Source organism: Hippichthys cyanospilos, chromosome 21, assembly GCF_059441005.1.
Source record: "Hippichthys cyanospilos isolate Australia breed blue-spotted pipefish chromosome 21, RoL_Hcya_1.0, whole genome shotgun sequence".
Classification (NCBI taxonomy): domain Eukaryota; kingdom Metazoa; phylum Chordata; class Actinopteri; order Syngnathiformes; family Syngnathidae; genus Hippichthys; species Hippichthys cyanospilos.
In genome coordinates, this window is record NC_142389.1 from 8,195,312 (window position 1) to 8,212,741 (window position 17,430).

At 37.2% G+C, this 17,430-nt stretch overlaps 1 long non-coding RNA gene across 1 annotated transcript in view; it reads left to right on the forward strand.

The window, feature by feature from the left end:
- The window catches only part of LOC148406463 (uncharacterized), a 30,475-nt gene extending 14,977 nt beyond the window's left edge, over positions 1-15,498 (forward strand). The window contains exon 3 of the long non-coding RNA XR_015864066.1: positions 15,380-15,498. This is a non-coding gene — a long non-coding RNA (uncharacterized LOC148406463). The remainder of the gene's footprint in view (positions 1-15,379) is intronic.
- The last annotated feature ends 1,932 nt before the right edge of the window (positions 15,499-17,430 follow it).

The window sequence follows — 17,430 nt, forward strand, 5'->3', positions numbered from 1 at the left end:
AATTTACATATTTTAAATTCTATTGCAAGAGTTGTCACATAAATTGACACCTTTAACAAATGCACACGTTTGCTTTATGCGTGTTCTTATTCTCAAACATTTAATCGTTAGGATAAATAATTCAATTAAACAAAAATAACTTTAAATAATGCACCTGGACTTGGGATTGAATGATTTTTAGGGAATGAGAGGAGTCACTTCAAATGGCCTGGATTCGAGTTGGTTGTGTTCAATCCCAAAATAATCATCATCAAAGCTATGAAATAAACTAGTCAACCGCATACAGCCAACTTCAGGAAGAGAAGCACAGTTCAGGGTGGATTTGAGGAAAGCGAGAGACGGGTGGGAACACGGTGATGTAGCAAAATAGAGGAGGATGGGTTTAAGAAAGACTTTTCCCCCCCTTTCTTCTATTCTCTCAGCAGTGAAAGTTGGAGAAAAAATTGGTCCCGCCTGCTTTATGGGCCATCCACACATTTCTAAATAATTCCTCCCTGAGGGCGTCACTGTGTGCATCCTCCCACTTAAATACACCCAAAATGGCACCTGGCTCATCCCTCTTTCCGTCCCTCTCTCCCTCACTTTCTCCCCCTTCCGACCACCAGGGGTGCAGGACGTTGACTAAAAACAAGCCTATGGCTATGGAGATTCCGCAAGAGCTTCATTCCTTGCCTCAGCTGAGTCTTCCCTCTATTGGTGACAAGTTCTGCAGGCTGAGGAAACCAGCCGGGGGAGGGGAGAGATTTAGACCTTCAAAGATGTCTGCAAAGAATGAATCATCGTGGCCTGCACAAGGGGAGCTCCACGAGAGAGACACATCTGGCAAAAGGGGGTAAAACCAGAAGATTGTCACCGTAGAAGTAACCTAAAACAAAAATCAGAAGTCTCATGAAAAGCAGTTACAAAAAAAGGAAAATGGAGGACATTTCAGAGCTTTGCAGATGCAAATGGAGGAGGCTGTAAAAAAGCGGGAGATGTCCCTCCCTAAACAATGTTGGAGCTCCACATGGTAGGCGGGCAGAAGTTGATAAACGCCAGCGCTTCAGTCGCTTTGGCTAAACTTGGCCTTGCGATTAGGTTTTTCTCTTTGCTTGTCGAAGGCTTTGAGAGGCACGAGAAAAGTGTGAGTGAGGAAGCTCGACTCAGCCACGTCATCTGCAAGTCTTCGTGGGGCATTACGGCCCATTTTTTAGCATAGCGCTTAACTCTATATACTGACCAGTACTATGCTAATGTATATTCTATTAGTGTAAATATTAAGTAACAGTCTTTGTGATATTTCAAGCATTCAAACTTGAAAAAAAAAAAAGTGGACACCTAATTGTTAGGGTATCAACAGCAAGTCATGATTGAGTATTTGCAAAAGGGGTGTGGTCAAAGGAAGTATGTTTAATAAACAGATTAGTGTGGTTGCACATTTTGGACAGTAGAAAGACTTTTTCATACTGTATATTTGTCTTTTGCATATCAATAATCGTATAGCGCTGCTACCAAAATCTGTTTATTATTCCTCCAAAATGTGTGTGACATTAAACATATAAAAAGGTGTAATAATTTAGTAGCATTCTATAACACTATTTAACAAGTTAGCATCTGTGGCATCTTGGTTCAAAAGAACTATGTTGAAGTGAATTGAGGAGGTTTGGTTAAACAAAGATAGTGCTTGACCACCATTTTGTCATTTTGTTTCGGAACTATGCTGAAGTGAATGATATGAGCGACTTCATTTAATCAAAAATATCATAGCACCTGACCTCCATTTTGTGGCAACTTGGCACCAAGGTATGAAAGTGAAATAAGGAGTTTCATGGAGACAAACTCGTGCTTTTTGGAAGGAACGTAGCTGAATAATGGCCAGAGGTAGCCATGGCCAACCTTTGTTACCCCCCGCACACAATATCTGCTTTTTCTGACATTTTTAAATGTGTGTAGTCTTCTTAAACCCTGTGATTCCTCCTCACATTATTCATGATAACTGCATAATAAGATATAAAACGTATGTAATGAGATTAATGTGATTATTTAATTTCATGAAAATCTGACTGTAAAGAATGATGCACAGATGAATGCATGCACGACCCTCCTCACTGAGGCATTGGATCACCCAGGTCACCCCACAAGAAAAAATCTCTGGCTGCACCCCTGTTTGTAGGCAATTAGATATTTTTTGTCAATTGCGCTGACTCTGTCCTTAACAATGTATTGAAAATTATTTGTTAACTTTTCATGATATATTTCTTTATGAAAGTCTAAAGTCTATTTATTTAAGGCAATGCGAGGTCCAACTGGGAACATGCAGCCCAAACTTTGACTATATTTGTGCGTTGGTGGAAAGGGGGGGGGGTCGTGTGTTATTTAGTTGAGACTTTACAGTGGAGGAAACACCCCCGATTCTGGCAGCGTGGTCAGGCTGTCTGACATGGGCTAAGAAAATATGGCAACATGGTGTCGTTCCACACAGACACAAGCTAACCCGAGGGTGTGAGTGTACATCCAGTCGAGTGTGAAACCTATCTACCTCCATGTCAAGAATGATTACCGTGTTAGATGCTGAGTGAGAAGACTAAGAGTAATTTTTGATAGGAACATATTTTTTACCACACCAAGATAGTTCTAAATGAAAGGTGCCTGATATGCTTCCATTAAAATACTCAATGGATAAAGAAGTACAGCACATTTAATGTCCACTTGTCACACTGCTTGAAATAATTGTTGGTTGGGGAATGAAGGAGCCATACCGTGAATGAAGTGAGGGGCTCAAATGTAGTTAGTTGGCACTTCTGAAATACATTCAAATAATAACGATCATAGGTGAACCTAAAGAGGCAATGCTTTTTTTTTCTCTCTCTCTCTCTCACCAGTCAGGGCCTGTCCTTTCCTCTTTTGTTTTTTTTGTTTTTTTTCCCCCAAAGTGCACCAGGCAGGTCATTGCTCCACCCTCCTTTTAGAATTAAGGTCACTTAGGTCGCAAGTCCTTTAAGCTTTGATGAGGATTTGGAAACTACACATCCTGAGCCATACGTTATTTGGATTTTTATTCATGCATTTATAGACATTGTGGGATATATTTTGTGCTTGGGGGGCACATTTGATTGTTAAAATGTGTTTGAATAGTAAATGAAATAAATGCCTTTTCATATGGTGGCATTTATAATTAACGTAATTATATTTAATAGCCATTTTGAGAAGAAAAAAAACAGTATTGTGAGAAAAAAAAGGGTATTTTGCCAATACATATTTTTTTTTTACAAAAACTCAATTAACCAATTATTTAATGGGACAAATATAAGGTGAGGAAAGCACCTAAATAAACAAAAAAACCATACAAATTACCAAGCATATTAATAACCTATTTTATGGAGATAAAATGGCTACATTAATACAAACAGTGTTACAGGACTTGATAAGTCCTCAGTGGTCCTGATTAAAGAGTAGAGCAGGCCATAATTTGGTCACCCCTATTTATAATGTTAAAGCTTTCCAAGCAATTTATCATATACTAATTTTCTCTTTTAATATCTATTGCATGCCATAGTCAGAGTCAGAAATACGTTCTATTTAAAATGAGCATAAATAAAAAAGTTTTGCAGGATAATCAGAGGAGACGAAAAGTTCAGAGGAACCAGACATGTTCTCTTCCTCCCCTCCTCCACATCCAAAACTCGCTGTGGACACGTGGAAGGATTTTCTGGTCATCATGAAGTTCAGCTTGGAAAAAAAGAAAGAGAGAGAAAGAAACTCAAGAGGTGGGAAAAGAAATGTTTTTTTTTTTCCCCTTGTTCAGACTCCTCCCCTGCATTATGAGTGGCTGGTGGAAATCATCTCGTCAATGAAGCAAAGTAGGTGGGAAGGGAAGAAGGAAGAATGGAGGCCTTAAAAAAATGGAGATGTGGCAGGATATAATAAGAGCATATAGGAAATAAGAAGAGAAAGGAAACAAAGAACTGAAGTGAATCTGAGCTGCAAGGATTCTAAATAACTACTTCATTTACAGTGTTAGCACAGAAGCTATTTTCTTGTAAAAGAGACTAACGTGTCCATACCTGCTTCACTCCCCTGTTAAAAACAAATGATTGAAAACGAATGAGCAAGACCCCAATGTGTTTAACACACTTCCAATCATCTTTTGTGACTTACAATCAAAGCATTTCATGGGGTTTTTCTTTTTAATTAGAATTTCATGAAGTTGCAACTTTTTAGATAATTCTCTGCAAACGGTGACATCACCATTATTGGGTTAGGGTTAGGGTTAGGGTTAGGGTTAATCTTAACCCTGCCTCTGACAATTTCCCTGGCGCTGCATCATAAGAAGTGTTGCTAATATTTTGACCTGCTCATTTAGCAAAAAGAGACAACCAAAAAAACTGAAAGATCTCTCTGTATGATTTATTTGACTGTAATATTGTGTAGTCAGAATAAATAACAGAAAAATAAATAGGCACATTTGATGTACCCGCGCAGGATTCGTTTTCCTTTTTCGGATGCTGCTATCACTCGGGATTGCTACAGCTATCATATTTGCTCTCTTCTGATGTTTAGTCACCACTACTTCATCATGCCGGCAGGCTATCACCAGTTTGTCAAAAATGACTTTGAGGATTGATGTCATAATATAAAATATAGAATATAGTTGAACTCTGCTGACTTTAAAACCAAAGCTCATTAGAAAATAAATACACTCAAAAAAATTTATATATTTTACTCAAGTAAATATTTGTTATAAGCTGTGAAGGAAATAGTTGTTGCAAATTATGATTAATCATGGAAAATCTTGCAATTCAAATGTTTGAAATTTGGATGGATGGATGGATGGATGGATGGATGGATGGATGGATGGATAGATAGATAGATAGATAGATAGATAGATAGATAGATAGATAGATAGATAGATAGATAGATAGATAGATAGATAGATAGATAGATAGATAGATAATGTGAATTTATATGTGCTATTAGTGATTATGCATGTCTTCGCATTTATGCATGCAGGGAAAAAATATTGCTTTATACACCATTTCTTTTCACATAAAGTTTTAATCAGATGGACCCTTGCAGAATTCAAAATGGCAGTCTCAATCCCTTAAACCAGTGGTTCTCAAAGTGGGGTCGGTGACCTGACTCCAAGGGTTCCGTGGAATATTGAATTGATGGCTCTTCAAAAAAGCAATCAATTCAACCAGTTTAATATATTTTTTAAAATGTAGTAATTTTGAAATGCGTCAAATAGACCCACGTAATCCACTTCTTCATTAAAGAGGTCGACTAGCACGCGCAGGACCTCTGCTATCAACTTAACTTTGGATGCGTTTGTAAGACCGTCCACTTCATCTAGTGAGAACAAGACGAAAGAAAACCTGTCCAAACAAAGAAAATACAAGGAGGACTACATTTGGATTTATTGAAAACATCAATAGACAACCAAAAATGCGTTTTTGACTAAATAATTTACAGAAATGTGTTTGGGGGAAATTGAGGCGGGGAATTTCCCATTTTTATTTTATAAATTTCAGTATGGCTCAAAAGTAATAAATGTACTTGTCATATGGAATCTGCTGGTGAATAAAAAGGGCACTTATGTTAAGCTTGAATGATTTTTTGCTTTGTTTTGTTCCCGCAAACATTGGCAATGGTGGTCCATTGAAAATTGGCTTTGCTAAAATAGAATCCAAAAAGTTTGAGAACCCTTCCTGAACCAAAACTTTTTTTTTTTTTCTATCAATGAATTTGATAGGTTGAAAGAACTAGAAGGCACATTTGAGCTGGCTGGTGGCAAGGAGATACAAAAAAAGTGTGTATTCGAAAACTAGAGAAAATGAGCATGTTTGCAAGATAGGCTTGAATGCAAGAGAGAAGTCGAAGGACAGCAGAGAGTAGATTCTAACCAGATGCAAAACGTTCACAGTGGATGTCAGCCAGCAGGCATGTGCTCATGCTTTAACTATGTAATGGGCCGCCCGCTTTACCCTTAAAGCTCCCTCCTCCATTAAGTCCCCCCTCCCCTCTATTTACTTAAACCAGCCTCTCTGTCTTTCTTTTAGACTTTTTTATTTTCAGGTTTCCTCAAATCTCTATCCAATCTTCCAGATCTCATTTTTTTTCCTGTGCTTGGCTCACTGACAAAAAATTACCTGCAGTTATTCGTCAAAATAGATACATTTGAAGAATTGCACCCCACAATTAGAAAAAAATTGTCTTTTGTCCTTGTTTGTATGTATTATCCCAGTTAGCAGTTTACAGGTTGGGTTTGCGCAGACTACTCGCTGTGATGGTGATTTTCCATTTAGCGGTCGTCAAACGCAAGCGAGACAGAGAGGGCAAATCCAAAAAGAAGGAGGAGCTATCCTGAAGAGAAAGAAAGGGGGAAAAAAAAAACATCTGCAATTCTCAAATGGAATTTCTTCCATCATTGTCCAACTCTCTGAAAACACTCTCACAACGTCTGCTAGGGATCTCAACGATGCAAATGAATAGAAAATCCCTTTGAGGACATTTGACCCAAAATTCAAATCCTCTTAATAGGTGTGAGTATTGGATCTTGTCACTGTTCAAAATAAAGATCAATTTTGGCTGGGTTCACTGTTGACAAGTAGCTTCATTGGGCAGTTTGTTTGGTTCAACTTAAAGGCTGTACGAATGGCTTCCAGCTTTTTCCCTGCTAATTTGATAGCTTTTAGTTAATACTTTTAAAAACACATTTTGACATTTACTGTTTACTGAAAATTCGATCACATGTACTAAGGGCTCAGGTAATAACATTATAATAACAAATATCATGACAGCTTGCCAACGTCACATGACCAAACCCCCAAAACTGCTGAGACGTATTTGAAGGTTAGATGAACCAGCAGCAAATGTGATGCCTTTTTCGAAAGCAAGTGGCAAAATGCGTTTTAAAGGTGTTAATTGTACGTGGAAAAATAAATTGGTGATAACATTAATGAAGCGCAAAATTTAATCTTGCTGTTGCAAAAAATGGCTAAATAAGTAAAGTATCCCTGTAATTTCACTGCCTAATGACATTGCATATACTAATTTTCAGTTTCACAGAAAAAAAGGCATGAAAAGCCCCAGAATACAGTTACATAAAAAGAGTTTGCAACCTTTAAGATGCAAACAACATTCAACTACAAGGTGAGCATGACTTTTAACTCATTCAATCCCAAAGACATATTCTTATGTTTTTCTCTCTCTCAAACACACACGTATATAATATATGACAGTGGCTCAAAAACTGATAAAATTACAGCACTGTGAAAATTGCCAAGTTGAAATCCCTAAGTTTAAGAAAAAACAGTCCCTTAGGATAAAGACATTGCCCTGAAACTTTCAGGAAGTATATTATAAACACTAGAGAGTACATTCCAATAGCAGGTCAGGAATTCATCTGAGATTTGAATTACTTTAAAGTTTGAGGAATTTCAACATCTCATCAGATGAATTTTAATGTTTTTTTTTAATTAAATCTCAGTAAATAACACATTGAAAAAGGCAACGTTTACATTTTTAGTGTAAAAAAGTATATATATTTATATATATATATATATATATATATATATATATATATATATATATATATATGTGTGTGTGTGTGTGTGTGTGTGTGTGTGAAATTATTGACCCTGGTCAAGACACTAAGACGGCCGACATACCCGCCCTTAGTGAGGTCATCGAGCCTGTCCAAATGGTCACTTAGGGTGGGGGGGTGTCTAACTTTATTGCTCTATTGTGGAGCAAGCAGCCCCCTTCAACTTAAAGACTATTGTGCCCACCGCATTGACCTAATATGTTCCAGGTGCCAACGTACAAACAACCTCTCACATAAGATGTTATCTAAAAACGGTTACGACACACGTACCTGAAAATATTTTCATTAAATACAACATAACCTGAGACGAATGATGGTGTAGATTTAAATATATTTAGTGGGCGATGCAGGAAGTATAAAGTATTTCCAGCTGTGCAACAAGTTCCCATAGAGGGGTAAGTTAGTTATTTAACTGCCTGCATCCACACTAATTTACACGAGATCCTTTTTATGGCATCCCTGTGGTCTTCGTGAATTATTTTACAATTAGAGTTAGGAGAACTCTATTGTAACCATGGTAGGGCATTATAACCTCTTCAATTTATCGCCATACCCATTGCAAAAAACTTGTTTTTTTATGAATATTTCTGATTCTTATTACAGTCTTGCAAGGGAGAGTTATGAAGTAGCAACTTTCCAAACAACTGTTTATCGCTAGATCTTAAACACTTCCTTTTTTCCTCTCCTCCCCAATTCTCTGCTCAGTTCTAAACTAAAAGCAAGGATCAAGACAGGCTAGGGAGAAACGAACACATCTCAAGGCTGAGAGAGATATGATGATGTGGAGTTTTGGAACATTCATACCAAGTCCTCAGCAAGAAAAGTTGCTATTGGCTCTCTCCTAAAAGTCATTAAAATGTCATTGACATCCTAATACTGCCATTAATTGTCTTAAAAAAAACATATATGTATATATATTAGTTTAGCAACCCTCGTGTGGAGAAGTGGCAATAGATGGATTATAAACAGTGTATAGTGTCTATTTCTATGTCAAGTCAAAGTTGATTTATTAAGCACATTTAAAAGATAACCTCCAAAATAATATATATATATATATATATATATATATATATATATATATATATATATATATATATATATATATATATATATATATATATATATATATATACACAATACACCACAATACACAATATACTTTACCAATCCTTTATTATATAATATTTTATTACTTTATGTTACATGTTTGTTGGATTTTTCGCATTCTCTTAAAACATCAACCACTAACACATCTTGAGGTATGCATTATATTTTTGTCTTCATCCCTGGACTCATTTAAACAAATATTGTCAATGCAGGAAACTCATACTTCTACAGCAGAGGTGCCATTTTTTTTTTTTTTTACAACCAGCCATATAGTAGTTATAGATTACATCAGTAATTATGACCTCAAAATCATATAGATGATTTATAATGTCCTCATTTTAACAATTTAGATTACAACAAATGAAAGAATAACTAGTTATGAAGTTAAGTCAAATTTCTCCAAGCTACAATAATAAAGGGGTAGGTAAAGAGATTATGCTTGCAGTATCTTATTTTTCTGATTAATTACAGATAAAAATTTGAAAATTTATAAAAATTTCAGCAAGCTTCATATAAGTTGACTCTTAATTGTATTTTAATTGGAAATGTAATGCTTGTTTCAGTACAAATTTTATATCCAACATGAATAATGTACCAAAGCAAACGAAAGCAAGGCTAACTCTTAGCTTATCTAGCATCAACATTGCGCTTGCTAACACTCTTCCTCTTATTCTTTGAAGTGTTGACCACACACATTTGGGTTTGTGATTATTAATATTGGAAAGGTTTAACATTTATCATTGTTGGTAAATATTTAAATCAATTCTAACTACGTAGTTCAGAAGTCAGTTCTTTTTCAACAAAAGTCTTCGGATTGCTTTTTCCACCTCCAACAGGCGACGTCTTCTTCCCATTGCTCTTCCTTCCACTGTAAAAAGAAAGCCTCCTCCCACAAGCTTAGCGGGTGGAAAAAATGACACAGCAACAGACTCAAATACTTGAGTAAAAAGTGTTCACAGACGATCAAATGGGGGACGGGAGGGGGTGTTTTTAGTTGAATTTTTAGGTTTTGTTGATTTTGATCAGGCAAGGCAAAGACAGCTCTTTCTGTTCATGCCAATTTACAGTGTCAAGGTTGCAGTCTGACTCCATGGCAGGTTTTAATGTAAATATTTTTTAGACATATGCGATAATGAGCTTTCATTATTTAAAAAAAAAAAAAAAAAGCAAACAGTCCCATGAATGGGTTTCTGTTTTCCCTCAATCTGCCAAATTGTTAGTTTTAAGTTAAACTTGTTTTTTTTTTCTTTTTTTTTCTTTTCTGGCTGATTGACAGTAAAAACCCACCAGTTATCTTGACCTATCATTTTTTTTGTTGCTATTATGGATTATGGCTATTAAAATAGTTATATAGTACTATGAGACCTTTATATGGCAAAACTAAATAAAAAAAAATGTCTTCGTTGCATGAAAAAGTGTCTGCCTGGGCCACCAATATGCAACTATTTTCTTCCTTGCCTCCATCTGTGAAATCATTCAAAGGGTGAGGCGGTCTGGAGGAGTCGTTTGACTTCCTTGTTGTAACGCTCATTGCAGCCGCTAGTTGAAATTAGAGTCTTCTCTCACCAAGAAAAATAGGGTTCAATTCTTTAAAGAAATAAATATGGTTTAACAAAGTTTTCTAGGTGCATTTTTAGTCATAGTTGGACTCTCAAGATGAAACTAGTGACAATAAATTTTACACCACAGTAATTATTGGATTCAGGCATAAAAGGTTCAGACAAATGGGAAATGTAAAAAGTACATGTTTGGTATGTGAAACAGAAAAGAAAATGAAGAGTTTCCATAGTGGGCAAAAAAGTAGTAAAGAGTTTCCCTCCCTCCTGAAAGTTGAGCCATTCCACATTGATGACACTAGAACTAAAGGGGTGGGGCTAACTGAGGGGTGGGAGGAGCCACCTTATGTGACGTCTCTCATTTCTATTTCTGTGCATATTTTAAGCTTTTTTTTCTTTTCAAATTTTCCTCAACTTTAGCATCAATTTTTATCTGTACGTTTCAAATCTCCATAAACTGACCCTGACTTTCTCGAGCTCACTCGCAAATCATCTAAGTGCATTCTACAGCTATTTCCTGCGCAGTCTGACTCGCATGCTTTTTGTCAAACTCCTGTGTTTACCACAGAGGTTTGTTAGTAATGAAGCTCATTGTCTCTCTCTCTACTTGTATCATCGAGGCCTCACAATGCATTTTCCCAGATGTGAAATAATATATGGCTGTGTTCAGCTTCTCCACCCTAGAACCAGCCAGAGAGAGAGTGAGAGAGAGAGAGATAGGAAAAAGAGAGAGAGAGAGACTGCAGATAGCTAAACTCACTTAAATGTGTTCCTCATGTGCAGTAGTATGCAGAGATCCCCCCCCCCTTTTGCTTCGCTTAACCCTTTAGCAGCCTCTCAAAAGTAGCAGTCAAAAGTTTGTAAATGCCTTCAAAAGCAATACTTCTATTTCTTTTCCTACATTGTAAATTGATACTGAAGTCATCCAGACTAGACAGTAATATGTCAGGAATCATTTGCTGAAGTTAAAAATAGGATTTGAATTACAACATGCTTGAGATTTTACATTTGTCAAACAGGCGGCTTAGTCAGCTTTATGATGTTGATGATGCTGTACGATGGTGGTTCCCAAACTACAGCTCGCGGGCCGGATCCCGTCCGCTTCTGCATTTTGCTCGCCCCCCCCCAACAATGCTAGAAACGTATGATTTTTTTTCCCTTTGCGACCACACAATTGAGACTTACACATGCATGTAATGTGACATTTTATCCCACCCTTCTGGAGTCTCATCTGAAACTCCTCCCTCAATACCCCCCCCCCCCCAAAAAAAATCCGGAACACACCTCTAAAACAAATGGAGCAATGATGGAAAGGTCAGGTAAGAGAAAAGTTGATTTAGAGTGCAGGGCTTTTAACTTACAGTGGACACATGCTATTTTTTTTTTTTTTAATTCTATGCAAAGAAAAGGCAGTTTATCTCATATGCAAAGAAATGGTTTACAAAGAATACAAATCCCGCCACGAACACAATTATGATAGATCACAGAGAGGGGTCTTAATATCAGGTTAAGTGTGGCAATAATATTGTTATTTATTTTGATACTGGATAACAGTAAACGATAACAATAAATCTCTGCGATCGCCACACTTTTTGTTACAAACTGACTCCTGGCCCACAGATGCATTTTCAAGAGTCAATATTGTGAATTTCATGACTTCTTCTTGTGTTTGGGACCATGATTAGGTGTTACCTACGTTCTCCTTCTTCGAATTTTTTACTTTCTCTTTGAGTGCCTCCCAGTTCTAAAGTTCAGTGTTTGGAACTCAGCCATCCTTATTTTTTGTATAGTATTTTGACAATTTTTGGGTCATTTTTTTCCACATCAGGCTTGCAATATTTTAGCCACAGGATGACACACTCCTGCCAGTGTGATAACTATGTTGTTGTGTCATGTCCAATTGTCAACATCGGTGTGAAATTTCAGCTCCTCAAGTACTTTTCCTTCGATGTGAAATGCCTTTGATGTAACTGTTGGACAAAATATTGCTCAAGGTTTAAAGGACTTTTATTTATCGTGCACATTTTCCTTGAGCTCACAAGCTTTGGTAAACTGCCAAAACTGCAGAAATATCCATAACGGGCTCATTGTAGATTTAAATTGTTTTAGATATTGTGTTGGGGGGGGTGTACAAATGATTTCACTAATGTGAAAGTCACAGGCAAGCAAGAAAGCAAGTCTTGAGTCTTAGAGACTTTCAGTCACAAGCAAGTCCCAACTTAATGTAGAAAAAAACCCTGTAAATTTGCATTTTCACCAAATTTGTCTCCTGCTATTGGCCTGTACTCATATGGGCACATATATATGCCTATATTCCATATATGTTCACATACAGTATACAGTATTTGATGTGTACATGCTATGCTGTATATGCACATATATGTGGCTATACGGTACGTGCATGTGAGCTTATATGTTCATCTAATATCAGAAACCATACAATTTTGCCAAAAACTCTGTACATATACTGTATATATGTGGTAAATATTTGGCCAAATATGTACCGTATTTTCCGCACTATAAGGCACACCTAAAAGCCTTATTTTTTTAAAAAAGCTGATGGTGCGCCTTATAATCAGGTGCGCCTTATATATGGATCGATATTGAGATTGGGATTTGTAGATGGGGAATGAACTGATAAGGTAAGCTTTACCTGTTTTTTTTGTGTGTTTACAGTTGAACAAGGTTGGTCATATTGACATTGAGTTATTATGCTATTGAGACTTATTTGAGTTATTATTGTTATTACTTTGACTTTTACTATATTGTGATTGAAAAAGTTTTAAAATATGTCATTAATTGAGGGTGCGCCTTATATATGGAAAAGGTTTTAAAATATGTCATTAATTGGGGGTGCGCCTTATAATCCGGTGGGGCTTATCGTGCGGAAAATACGGTACATGTAATACAGCAAAGTGGCTAATTTTATTTGTCATGTATATTTAAAGCACCATAGCACCATATTGTTTTTTTCTCCATTTGGAACTGAGAGAATGAGTGGCAATCATACCTTTGTTTGAATTGAATTAATGAGTCTGTAAGCATTTCCGCCTTGTGGCCGCCATTGAATAGTCAAAAGCAAAAAGAAATGCCTTAACAGACATTGGCTTGCTCTTCCTTTTTTTTCCCTTGCTCTCAGACCACAGCGCAGCACTATCTAGCAATTAGCTGCCTGCCTTGGACTCGGGCAACATTGTATGGGGATATTTCTGTCACGTTTATTATGCCTTTGCTAACCAGATCGTGAGTCATGTGGACACACAGGCAAATCTAACCATGGGTTTCTTCCAGCCAAGGGAGGTTCCTACTTTCAATTCACTTTGACTCTTCGCTTTCTCTCGTGTCTATGTATAAGAAAAAAAACATTTCCGATGATCTGATTTCACTTTTACAGTAGTTTCTTCATACAAAAAAGTTTTGTTATTCCTAAACCTATTTGCCATCATGCGTCCATTCTAACCCCAACTTAGTTCTTTAAGAATACCTCCTTCCCTTCATCCATCCCTCCCCTTGGCCTGTAGATGCGGTGATGATCTGATGCAGATGCAGACTTAGAGGAACACTTTTATTACTTCTCTTGCTTCTTCCTTTCTGGGTGCAGAGCAGTCAGTCTGTCATTGGGTGAATGCTGTTTTCAGTCCCAGCATGCTGATATGCGCTCAGGCCTGTCGGGAGGAGGGATCTATGACTCGGCCTACCTTTCTGGCGGTGCTTCATCACTCTTAGCAAGTGACGGGGGCTGCTTCATATGGCGAGCTTTCTTCAAATGTCAAATTTGTGACCTAATGACATTATGCTATCACGATGATAAAATGCCGGTTTATTTGACTTGCTTAGTCGTCAATGCAGGATTTGGAGTCACTCTATTATTTCAGTGATGCTCAACCCTTTTTTCTGCGATTTACTCCTTGTGAAATGTTTTGTTTCAGCCAAGTACCCCCTATTAACATAAAGCAGAGGCGGTGCTACATGGTGAACAAGGATGGGCATGACCACCACCCCTTGTCACAATTTGGCCACCCCCCACATCAGTGAGGGAATATTTTGATGCCTCTGATTTTTACATTTAAATTTACATAGTAAAAAAATAGACTATTTATTTTATGAAACCCTGTACATCAGAAAGAATGATGTGTTGAAACTTGCAGGGTCAACCCCTGTTTAGGCTCTGGCCATGCTTACAAAAAAAACAAAATTCTGGCTGTGCCCCTGGAATGAAACGTTTTTTCATTTAAAAAAAAAAAAAAACACTTGAAACATTGCCTGCCAACATTGTCTAATATTTATGAAACTTTGATCAGAATAAATTGTTTAAATTGAATCACTGTTTTTCCTCCTTTGAGAAAATGCCACTGCAGAGAGAGCAAAGAAAAACCTACCAAGAATACAGACTGTAATTTGAAAACCTAAACCGGCCCTAAATGTCTGCTGTGCATGTGTGTGTGTGTCTGTGTGTGCGTACGCGTGTGTGTGCATGTAGCGCCCTCTTTAATTAGCGCCCGCATCTTCATGAGAGTCAGAGAAGGCAGTGTGTCTGAACCTTCATATGCATCCTTTTCTATCCATTCTCTCTCACCATTTTGGATCACTTCTGTACTCCCACTTCTCCCTGTGAGTTAGTTCAGGACATTATACACTCATGTGAGTGAACTTTTTCTATCCTATTCCATTCAGCAGCACTGCCTCTGTAGATAGTCCGGGGAAACATTCCACAAAACCGTTGCAAGCAAGCAAGCTTGGAATCTCTGATCCCCTCAATCGTGTCAGGGACCGATATTGACTCCTGTTGTACTCCATCACCATATAATACAGTAGAAACCCAATTCAAGTTTTTATTGGCTAGCTATTTACTCTAGGCTATACTTTAAGCACCTATCTTCCCAAACCATGGTAAGACAAGTTTCTTGAGTTTTGAGGATTTTGGTTCAAAAACTGGATGGATAGGTAGCTAGTTAGCTGGTTAGCTATATTGATGCTTGTTTTTGCTAGCTAGCTAGCTATATTGATACTTTATTTATCCAATAGGGAAACTTAAATTGACAGTGTATCAAAGCACTTGTAGGGGTAATTTGATAACATCTGTACTAGCGTTTCAATTACACAAATTCAATTTTTTTTTTTTTTCTGCCAGGTTACCATCAGTTGGACTGCCGCCCCGTACATGCTCCTTCCATAAATCCGCTCCATTTCCCTAAGCTTCTGATGGGAAATACGAAACCTAGAGACTTGAGGTTTGGTGGGGGGAGGCGACCAATAGCAGCGCAGCGCATCTGGAGGAATCTATCTGTGGGTTCACCCTTCAGTATTTAGAATGTGAGGTAAGAAATGTAATATGGATCATTTCTACATCAGAGAGCAACATTTTCATTGTATATAGCATGTAACTAAAAGAAGTCGTTTTCTTCTATGTCTGAAATTCACTTACGAGTGCAAAGCTTTTTACTCTTACAAATGATTTTTGTGAAATGTTCTCATACATGCAAGTTTTTTTTTCTACACATATGCATGCAAAACATTTTTATCTATAGGAGTCATAGTCTTACATTAAACATACTGAATCACTACTGAAATTCTTTTATGCAAAAGAGATTTTTTTTCCTCCGACAGTTCCTAGTGAGATGCTCTCTCACACAAGTGAAATGATCCCATAAATTTTTGCACTCATAAATAAATGATGTGCTTTTACCTAGACCTGTAAAATATTTTTTTTTCCTTTCAAACAAGATATTTATATACTTTACTAGTGTAATGTTCTTATGTAAACAACATGCAGTTTTTTTGCTCATGTATGTACAATTGAGAAACACCATCGTAAACACTACCAAAACATATTTGAATTTACTATGTAAGTGCATTTCTGTAATGTGTAAAGAATTTCTTTAGTGTGAAAGTGCATTTTCTGGTACAAAGTGAAGCGAAAGTGTTTCACTACTAAGCGAGTATGTGTGAAAATCTTGTGTCTATACAAAAACAATTCAGTTGGGTGTGAAAGCATTTCAGTAGTGTATGTGACAGTGTTTCACTTGTGTGTGTGAGCAACAAAACTCACTTGCATGTACAAGCTTTTAATTATTGTATATGTGAAAGGTAATTAGGGTACTGATCAAAAGTTTGGGAACACCCATTAATTCAGCGTTTTTTTTATGATTTAAATTTTAAATTAAAGTGAAAGTGTTTCACTACTGTGTGATATGACAACAATTCAGTTGGGTGATTAATACTGTTGATTAATACTTAAGTTATCTACAAAAAATATCAGTTTCTTAATGCTTCTCAGTCAACTTTGGGATGTGGCTTATGTTTGATGACCTGAAATGACTTTCAATTCATAGCTGTGCATTTTCAAGCTCTCAATGTGTTTAAGACCTTTTACGTGTGAATGTGTTTCCAAACTTTTGATTAGTAGTTTATGTCTCTGACAGAGTCTCATTGCGTGTTTTATGAGCAGAGTGGCGAGTTCAAGGCTGATGATGTGGAGCTTCGCCGACATCTTTTCTCTCCTAAGTCTGGTTCTTTTTTTTCTTTTTTTTTTCCCTGAGCCGCTTCAAGCAAACATGAGAATGTAACTCTGCACTGAGTGGGAGCTCGGCCATCTTTAAAACACATTTCATCTCGCTGGCCCCTCCTCTTTTCTCCATGCACATCTCCGTCCTTTGACTGAGGGAAGTGAATTTTGAGGTGAATTTAGGAGTGGACACTCGTAGGACAGAGGTGGGTGACAAGGAGAGTGCCCTTTTTGTCCATGCAGGAGAGCCATGATATAATCAATGTCTCAGAGTGATATTCTTTTCTGGAGAGTACATTCAGTGTCAAGCAGTAATCACTTCTGTATGTATGTAACACTTCTATTTGCCTATGGAACCTCTTCCGCACATGCTTATGATGAAAGGCAATATGGCTGTTCTGAGTTGATGACATGTCTGGTCATGTGGACAGGTGAGCTGCAGAGAGAGAGAGAGGCCGGAGTGTGAAGTTGTTTTTATGGGCTTTTGCTTGTGACGTGGTTAGTTGGGAAAAATGCATAAAACACATGTTCCACATTTGGAAATGGAGACCAAAAAAAAAGAAGCTTCTCGACTGATGAAGTTAAATTCCGATTTAAAAAAAAAAAAAAAAGCGTCGAGTCCTTTCTGAAACATCGCACCAGACTTGGTTTTCTCAATCCAAACGTGAGTTGTGTCG